Consider the following 10,500-nt stretch of genomic DNA (forward strand, 5'->3'; position numbering starts at 1 on the left):
CATTTAGGTTTAAATCCCCTTTTCTCCCATGCAGGCTTTTCAACCCATTATTCATAGCTATCAAACATATCTCTCATGCTTAGGTCTTTGATAAAGTTTCTGACTGTATTCAATATTAAATATTAATATGTAATTGAAGTAGTCATGGATTTTGTAAATATTCCCTTGGGACTTCAAAAGAATATGTGTTTTCCATCACTGATTCTAGATTTTTCCAATAAGAATATCAGGATTTGTCTTTTTCTGTTTAATTCATTTTTGGCTATATTATTTTTTAAGGTTAATAGATGTTAAAATCAACCTCTGCCATTGGATTTTATTCAGTGTCAGTTTTTATAGAACTTAGGATTTTTTTAGCAGAGTATCTATGATCCAGATTGCCAGGATGGAAAACCCAAATTCTCAGCTTCATATGTCTCTGATCTTGGACTCTGTTTTAAAACCACTCTCTGCCTCAGTACAATCAGTAAAATGCAGATGGTCATGAAATCCTCATCCAGTGTCTTTGTGAGGAGTGAGCATCCTGTCTGTGTAAAGCACGTTCCCTCTCGCCCCTCTGCTACAGAGGAGGCATGGAGGCTTGTTACTTATTCATTTGACCCTGTGGTATTTGATACTTCAGAGTTAACCTGTGAGGAATCCTACTTAGGAGAACAACGCAGTTAGTTGAAAAAGAATAGATTTCCTCCTACAACAACAAGGATACAGGGAACAAATTGCCAACATTACATTTTAAATTCATCAGAGAGCTGAGCAAGGAAGGAGGAGAACTGAACTGAAATCTGGAATGAGGAGAGTATTTTCGTTAAAGAGATGATCAATATATTCAGTGTGATCCCTATCAAATTCCCAGTAGAATCTATCTGAAGAAAGTGAAAAACTATTCCTAAAATGTATATGGAAATGCAAAGCACCCAAAATAGCCAAAAGAATTTTTTTAAAAAAGAGCAAATTTGGGGAGCCGGCCCAGTGGTGCAGCGGTTAAGTTCGCATGTTCCACTTCTCGGCGGCCAGGGGTTCGCCAGTTCGGATCCCAGGTGCGGACATGGCACCACTTGGCAAAAGCCATACTGTGGTAGGCATCCCACATATAAAGTGGAGGAAGATGGGCACAGATATTAGCTCAGGGCCAGGCTTCCTCAGCAAAAAAAGAGAAGGATGGCAGTAGTTAGCTCAGGGCTAATCTTCCTCAAAAAAAAAAAAAAGACCAAAGTTGGAGGATGACAGTTTCTAATATCAAAGTTTACTACTAGGCTGCATTAATCAGGATAGTATGGTACTCTCAAGAAGACACACATATATATCAATGAAACACAATTGAGAGCCCAGATTAATATTTACAATCATGGTCAATTGATTTCAAAAAAGGTGTCAAGGCAGTCAACAAGGAAATTATCTTTTTGTTAACAAATGAAGTTGGAATAATTAGATATTCACATTTATAAAGATGAATTTTATTCTTATTTCATACCATACACAAAAGTAACTCAAAAATGATTATAGACCTAAATGTAAGAGGAACAACTATAAACTATAGAAGAAAAGTTATCTAAACATGAGTTAGGCATGCCTTTTAGTTACAATACTACAAGCATGATTCATAAAATTAATGAACTGATAAATTGGACTGTATCAAAACGGAAAACTTTTGTTCCCCGTGATTACTGCTCCCTGATGTTCACACTCTGTATAGTTCCCTTCCCATAAGTGTGGGCAGGACCTGCGATGACTTCTGGCCTGCAGAATATGGCAACTATGAAGGGATTTTTAGATAATCAAGATCCTAAATCACCTGATTTTGAGTTGATTGAAAGAGAGATTATCCTTCATGGGCCTGCTGTGATCAGGTAAAGATTTTAAGAGTGGCTGGGCCTCCCCTGCTGAGGAGAGGGGAGAGACAGACTCCTGCTGGCCTTGAAGAAGTAAGCAGCCATGTTATGAAGCGCCTGTGGAGAGGACCACAAGAAAATGAATTCCTCCAACAACTTGAGTGAGCTCGGAAGTGGATTCTTCTCCAGTGAAGCCTGCAGAGAGAATGCAATATCGCCAAAACTTTTATTTCACTTTGGTGAGATCCTGAAGCAGAGAACACAGCTAAACCTTGCTCCAACTCCTGACCCAAAAAACTGTGAGATAATACATGTGTTTGCTAGTTTAAGCCACTAAATTTGTGGTAGTCTGTTACAAAGCTGATGGAAAATTCTTAAGGAACAATACAGTTTGTCTACATCCTCAGGTGTCATTCAACACAAATAAAATGCATCTGAGTTCATTATAAAATTGTGAGATTATAAACACATTGTAAATTATATAATTATAAATATGTATATATTTATTTCTAGACATATAGAAAAGATTCTATTCCAGGGATATGTTCTAAAATATAAGAAAGTCCAATGGGAGAACATAGAAATAGATTTTTTAAACTCCCCAAACATTCTTAGCATACTTATTTTCCTACACTTTCCTTTTTGAGAGTCATTTTTTATTGAGTTTTTTCCTTCCTTTAAGAAAGCACTTCAGCTGCCCCCAAATCCTAAGAGAAGGTTGCTTCAGCTTGGTGTTTCTCAAAACTAGGATAAATGAATCACCTAAAGGATGGGCAGATGCTATTACTTTACCAAATGTCAATATCAGCTTGTCTGGGGACAATAAATGGCTGTAACTATTATTAGAATCAACACAATATACGTGAAAAAGAGAAAGAAGAACAAAATCACCATTCTCATGGCTTTTCCATGAGCTTCATGCTGGGATCTTGGGACCCTGAGATACTGAACTTCATCCGCTAGATATACCTCCAGGAAGAAGGAAGTAACAGAAGAACCAACGCTATGGAAATATTTATGGGTGTAGTGATCTCAACACTGATAAGCACTACAAAAATAATAGTTTTGTTTCATGCATATTAATCTTCCAAGTCTGGTTTGTTTGTTTCTAGATTTAAAATATCTGGAATTACATGGTCTATCACTGGGATGCAAAAAGAAAAAAAGAGCAAAGACCTTAGAAAAATATTACACCCTATTAATTCTCCACTTTAATCAAGAAAAGGTTTGTAAAAAACATAGCTATCTTCAGGAAATAGGAGATGCTGAGGCTGATGTTAAACCAGACACTTAATAGTTGATCATTATGCAAAACAGAGTATTAGTTTTTCCAAGTTGACCAATGTTATGTGGATCTGCATATAGCACCAGTAGAAATCAATCCATCAGTATCAGGTTAAGAAGCATATTCTGCTTATGAATAAGTTAGTGAGGATGAGGTTAATGAAGCTTATTTTCCTGTGTCTTGCATTGTCAATGAAGTTGATTATAGCAATTAATCCATTTCCCTAAGTACCAAGTATGAATTCCATTGTTAAGACAACCAAAAAGATGTTGTCCTCAGCACTTGAGTTTCTTCTGAGTGGAAAATTACCATCCCCAACAGCACTGTTGATCAACTGATGGATTGAAAACTAGTATTTTTTGTGGTGCTTCTTTGTTTTTATAGGGGCTTCCATTCCTGATTTCAATAATCACCAGATTCTATTATCACACTGGTCCTCATCTTACATTGGGAAACCATTTCAGTTCATTTAAAATGTTTTAGTTTGAGATTTCTTTCAAAAAAATGTGGATACTTCTCCTTTTATAGTAATGCTTGCTGTAAACTATTTCTAATATGAGTGAAAGAATAGAACTTAGTTTGCTTACATGCAAATGGAGAAGGATTCTCTTTCATCGTTTCACCTTCTGCCCTACTGGAAAATGAATATGAGAAAAACATGGAACTCCTCAAGTAGGAGCTTCTAAGAGCCATCTGCAGAATTAAAATTGGTGTATAAAACTGAATTTAGAGATGGAAATTCATCATCGTCATAATAATCAGCATCATCATTCATTATGGGACTGAAAAAGGAAACAAATAAAAAGCACTATTAATTCAATCTACCTAGGCTGAAAAGGTAGGTGTCTGTAAATAATTCATTAGTTGGGAAAACTTGGCAAAAATGAATCTCAGTAGTTGAAGTTCAAACGGAATATTCTCTAGATATTTGCTTACATTACAAGGTATTTTTATCCTTGACTTCACATTTGCTTCTTTAAAACATCATTTAGTAGAGATAGAAGAATGTTCTCTTTTGAAAATATGCAAACCGGAGATCACAGAGTTCAAATAGTTTGCTCGAGATCATGTAGCTACAGGTGACAGATCAGGACTTCAATGATGTCATTTTTTTTGTAGAAGTAACATTTATTTCAATCTGCAAAGGGAAAGTTAGGTGAGTGAGCCCAGAGCTCTCTCACTTACAGAAGAATCTACCCAATTTACAGTGGCGTTGTCAGTTTATCAAGCTGGTGGTTACAGTTACGGTTTAAATGAACAACTTCCGTTTCCCATAATGAGCAGCTATATGCAATCTGATTTAGAAGCTTTGTGGTTATCATGTGCTTTGCAATACAAGGTTCATCCCAGGAACATTGAACAAAAGCTTTGTTGTTAAAAGTTGATCTCAGGAGGCCTCTTGCTGCCCCACAAACATAACATGTGGTGGAGTTTGTTTAGATTCACATTATTTTCTCACCTGCGCAGTCTTTTATCAGGGCTCTTTGTTCCCTCTGCTCCCAGAAGACACCGGATATAAGCTTTGTTTAGCATTCTATATGTTACCTTTTTTTTTTAATTTTTTTATTTATATATTTTTATTGCGGTAGCATTGGTTTACAACATTACATAAATTTCTGGTGTACATCATTATATTTCAATTTCTATGTAGGCTACATCATGTTCACCACCCAAAAACTACTTATAATTCATCATCACACACATGTGCCTAATCACCCCTTTCACCTCCTACCACCCCCACTAGCTCCCTTGTTGAAAATTAGCTGTCCATAGATGTGTGGGTTTATTTATGGCTCTCAATTCTTTCCCACCAATCTGTATGTCCATTTTCGTGCCAGTACCATGCTGTTTTGACTATGAGAGCTTTGTAGTATATTTTGAAATCAGGGAGTGTGATATCTCCACCTTTTCTTTTTTCTCAGGATTTCTTTGGCTATTAGGAGACTTTGTTGTTACATATAAATTTTAGGATTCTTTGTTCTATTTCTGTGAAAAACGTTGTTGGGAAATTTGATGAGGATCGCATTGAATCTGTAGATTGCTTTAGGAAATGTGGACATTTTAATGATGTTAATTCTTCCAATCCAAGAGCATGGAATATCTTCCATTTCTTTGTGTCTTGCTAAATTTCTTTCAACAATGTTTTGTAGTTTTCAGTGTGCAGGTCTTTCACCTCTTTGATTAAGTTTATTCTGATGTATTTTATTTTTTTGTTGCAATTGTAAATGGGTTTGTATTCTTCATTTCTCTTTCTGCTACTTCATTTTTAGTGTGTAGAAACGCAACTGATTTTTGTAAGTTGCTTTTGTATCCTGAAAATTTACCGTATTCATTTATTATTTCTAAAAGTCTTTTGGTGATTCTATAGGGTTTTCTATATATAAAATCATGTCATCTGCAAATAGTGACAGTTTTACTTCTTCCTTTCCAATTTGGATCCCTTTTATTTCTTTTTCTTGATTCATTGCTCTGGCTAGGACTTGCAATACTATGTTAAATAAGAGTGGTGAAAGTGGGCATCTTCATCTGGTTCCTGTTCTTAGTAGGATAGCTTTCAGTTTTTCTCCATTGAGAATGATATTAGCTGTGAGTTTCTCATATATGGGCTTCATTATGTTGAGATGCTTTCTTTCTATACCCATTTTATTGAGTTTTAATCATAGACGGATGCTGTATCTTGTCAAATGCTTTCTCCGCATTTATTGAGATGATTGTGTGATTTTTATTCATTTTGTTAATGTGGTGTATTATGTTGATTGATTTGCAGATGTTGAACCATCCCTACATCCCTGGAATAAATCCTACTTGATCATGGTGTATGATCTTTGTGATGTATCATTGTATTCTATTTGCTAGTATTTTGTTGAGGGTTTTTGCATCAATGTTCATCAGTGATATTGGCCTGCAATTTTCTTTTTTGTGTGCAGTCCTTGTCTGATTTTTGTATCAGGGTAATGTTGGCTGCATGGAATGAGTTAGGAAGCTTCCTCTCCTCTTCAATTTTTTGGAAGAGTTTGAGAAGCATAGGTCTTAAGTCTTTGAATGTTTGGTAGAATTCACCAGGGAAGCCATCTGGTCCTGGACTCTTATTTTTTGGGAAGACTTCCATTACTGTTTTGATCACCTTACTGGTGTTTGCTCTATTCAAATTCTCTATTTCTTATTAATTCAGTTTTGGGAAGTTGTATGGTTCTGAGAATTTATCCATTTCTTCTGCGTTGGCATATAGCTTTCTGTAGTATTCTCTTATAATCTTTTGTATTTCTGAGGTGTCTGTTGTAATTTGTCTTTCATTTCTGATTTTATTTGTTTGAGCCTTCTTTCTTTTTTTCTTGTTGAGTCTAGCTAAAGGCTTGTAAATTATTTTTATCTTCTCAAAGCACCAGCTCTTTGTTTCATTCATTTGTTTTTCTATTTTTTATACTCTAATTTATTTCTGCTCTAGTTTTTATTGTTTCCTTCCCTCTACTGATTTTGGGCTTTGTTTGTTCTTCTTTTTCCAGTCCTTTAAGTCCACTGTTAGATTGTTTATTTGACATTATTCTTGTTTGTTGAGGTAGGCTTGTATTACTATAAACTTCCCTCTTGGAACTGCTTTCACAGTATCCCATAAATTTTAGCATGTCATATTTTCATTGTCATTTTTATCCAGGTATTTTTTTATTTCTCCTTTGATTTTTTTCATTGATGCAATCATTTTTCAGTAACAATGATTTAATCTCCACATATTTGTGGCTTTGCCAATTTTCTTCCTGTAGTTGAATTCTAGTTTCATACCATTGTGGTCAGAAAAGATGCTTGGTATTATTTCAATATTCTTAAATTTATTGAGACTTGTTTTGTTTCCTAATATGTGATGTGTCCTGGAGAACGTTCCATGCGCATTTGAAAAGACTGGGTATTCTGCCGTTTTTGGATTGAATGCTCTGTATATATCAACTAAGTCCATCTGGTCTAATGTGTCATATAAGGCCTATATTTCTTTATTGTTCTTCTGTTTGGATGATCTATCCATTGGTGTAAGTGGAGTGTTAATGTCCCCTACTATTATTGTGTTATTGTATATTTTTCCTTTTATGTTTGTTAATAATTGCTTTATATATATTTATCTGCTTCTATGTTGGGTGTGTAGATATCTACAGGTGATATATGCTCTTGTTGCATTGTTCCTTTTATCTTTATATACTGTGCTTCTTTATCTCTTGTTAGTTTTTGTTTTAGTTTGTGTGATATAAGTACTGCTACACCAGCTTTTTTTTCACTGCCATTTGCATGGAGCATCTTCTTTTTTTTTTTAAAGATTGGCACCTGAGCTAACAACTGTTGCCAATCTTCTTTATCTTTCCTGCTTTTTCTCCCCAAATCCCCCAGTACATACTTGTATATTTTAGCTGTGGATCCCTCTAGTTGTGGCATGTAGTACACCACCTCAGTGTGGCCTGACAAGGGGTGCCATGTCTGCACCCAGGAGCTGAACCAGTGAAACCCCAGGCAGCCAAAGCAGAGTGAGTGAACTTAACCTCTTGGCCACGGGGCCGGTGCCCAAGTATTTTCTTCTATCCCTTCACTTTCAGGCCTGAGGTGTGTTTTTTGTGTGCAGCTTACACATGAGTCTTGCTTCTTTATCCAATCAGCCACTCTATGTCTTTTGAATAGAGTGTTTAGTCCATTGACATTTAAAGTAGCTATTGATAAGAATGTACTTATGCCATTTTGTTACTGTTTTTCTGGGTGTTGTAGTAGTTCTTCTCTGTTCCTTTCATCTTCTTTTGCTCACTTCCTTTGTGGTTTGATGGCTTTCATTATTGTTATGTTTGGGTTCCTTTCTCTTAATTTTTTCTGTATTTATTATAGGTTTCTGCTTTGTGATTACCTTGAGGTTCATATATAATAACCTTCTTATATAATAATCTATATTAAGTTGATAGCCTCTTAAATTTGACCTCTTGCTAAAAGCTCTACTCTTTTACTCCACTCCTCCCACATTTTATGTTATTGATATCATATCGAACTTCTTTTTTTGGCGAGTTTATATCCATCACCCTGTTATCATGGAAATAATTTTAGTACTTTTGTCATTTGACCTTTCTATTAGCTTCATGGGTGGTTGATCTGCTACCTTTACAGTATATTTGCCCTTACTAGTGATTTTTTTCTTTTTTAAAAATAATTTTCTCATTCCTGTTTGTGGTCTTCTCTTTTCCACTTAAATCACTTTAGCATTTCTTGTAAGGGGATTCTGGGTGATAAACTTCTTTACTTTTTGCTTGTCTGGGTAACTCTTCATCTCTCTTTCCATTCTGAATGATTACTTTGCCAGGTAGAATGTTGTTGGGTGTAGGTTTTCTCCTTCCACCACTGTAAATATGTCATGCCACTCCCTTCTAGCCTGTATGGTTTCTGCTGAGAAGTCAGCTGATAGTCTTATGGAGTTTCCTTTGTATGTCACTTGTTGCCTTTCTGTGGCAGCTTTTAGGATTCTCTCTTTAATTCTTGACATTTAATTATAATGTGTCTTGGTGTGGGCTTCTTTGGGTATATCTTGTTTGGTGCTCTCTGTGCTTCCTTTACCTAGAAGCCTGTTTCCTTCCTTAGGAAAGTTTTCAGCTATTATTTCTTCAAATAGATTCTCTGTACCTTTGTCTCTCTCTTCTCCATTTGGGACACCTATAATACAGATGTTAGTGCACTTGATATTGTCCCAGAGGTCCCTTAGACTGTCCTCCTTCTTTTTAATTCTTTTTACTTTTATCTGTTCAGCTAGGGTGATTTCCTCTAGTCTTTTGTCCAGCTCACAGATCCATTCTTCTGTATCATCTATTCTGCCTTTGAGCCCCTCTAGTGAATTTTTCATTTCCAGTATTGAACTCTTTATTTCTGATTGGTTCCTTTTTATATTTTGCAGTTCTTCATTGAAGTTCTCACTGAGTTCATCCATTCTTCTCCAAAGATCAGTGAACATCCTTATGACTCTTAGTTTGTACTCTTTGTCAGGTAAATTATTTATCCCTGTTTTGTTTAGTTCTTTTTCTGGGGTCTTTTCCTGTCCCCTTACTTGGAATGTATTCCTTTGACTCCTCACTTTGCCTCTTTCTCTGTGCTTATATCAGTGTATTATGTAGGTCAGCTTCATCTCCCAATCTTGGAGAGGTAGCCTTGTGTAACAGATGCCTTTTGAGGCGCAACAGTGTGGTTCCCTGTCATCACCAGTTCAAAATATTCCAGGAATATCCCCTGTGTAGGCTACATGCGTCCTTCTGTTGTGGCAAGGTTGCAGGTGCCCAGGGAGGCTAGGCTGTCCCCTTGGCTGGCTGGTTGTAATGCTTGGCTGTATATGGCTGCTCTGCACTCTTCAGTTACTTTATTGGGCATGCAAAGCCCCAGCACAATTAGCTGCAAGGTCCAATAGAAAATTCCTGTTGCAATTTTTCTGTTAAGTGAGTAGGCCCCCAGTGTGGCTGGTTGCTAGGCTCAGGGGCTTACAATTGCTGTAGACCTCTGGCCTGCAAGGCTGTTGTCAGCTCTCTCAGCATTGTAGCTGAGTGGGGCCATCCCAGGCATGGGAGCACCCAATTGTTTCAGGCTTTGGAAGGTGGCACCAAAATGCCAGGTGGCTTTTTGAGAAGCATGAATCTATTGCAGCTGACAAGCCTCACCGCCCATAGGGCCACACACTCCTTCAACATAGTCCTGCCCCATGTGGGTGCCCAACCCACTGAAGTGGACCTAGTTACCCCACTGCAGAGGCCCCACACACACCACCAATGCAGGCCCACCCCTTGCACACTGCCTTCCCCTGCAGAGGCAGACCCAATTGCCTGGCTGCAGAGTTTCCAGGTAACCGACCTATGCAGGCCCACAAGTTGTCTGAGGGCTTGCTGTTGGGTAGGGCCAATCCCAAGGGCAGGCTGCCTGCCCTGGCTGAGTTGAATTAAATCATCACTCTACTAGGTAGGGCAGACTCCTTGGCTAACAGGCCAGGGGAAGAACTCCAATGGCGTCTGCCAGTGTCTATGTCAGCACACCTGTAGTAGGACACAATAATGGCTGCCGCCAATGTCTCAGTCCCTGAGGAGGTCTCATCTCTCACTGAGATGTGTGCAGAGCCTATCTAATGAGTCTCTTTTCACCAGAGAACTATGTACCTTTCTTTCTGGTGATTTTAGGTTGCTTCCTGAAACTGGCAAATTTGTGTGTGGGCCCTTTAGGAATAGGGTTTTTTCCCTTTATGTCTATAGCTTTTCTGGGGGGGTATTCCCCATTGTTATTAATAGCCAGTAAAGCCAGATATTATGACACTTATTTCAGTTGTGATGAGTCCAAAAGCTGCCTTTTCAGGTAACGCTTTCCTGGTTAGATCCCTCACTCCTCTATGGAAGGCTTCAT

This window comes from Equus asinus, chromosome 22 (assembly GCF_041296235.1).
Source record: "Equus asinus isolate D_3611 breed Donkey chromosome 22, EquAss-T2T_v2, whole genome shotgun sequence".
NCBI classification, from domain to species: Eukaryota; Metazoa; Chordata; class Mammalia; order Perissodactyla; family Equidae; genus Equus; species Equus asinus.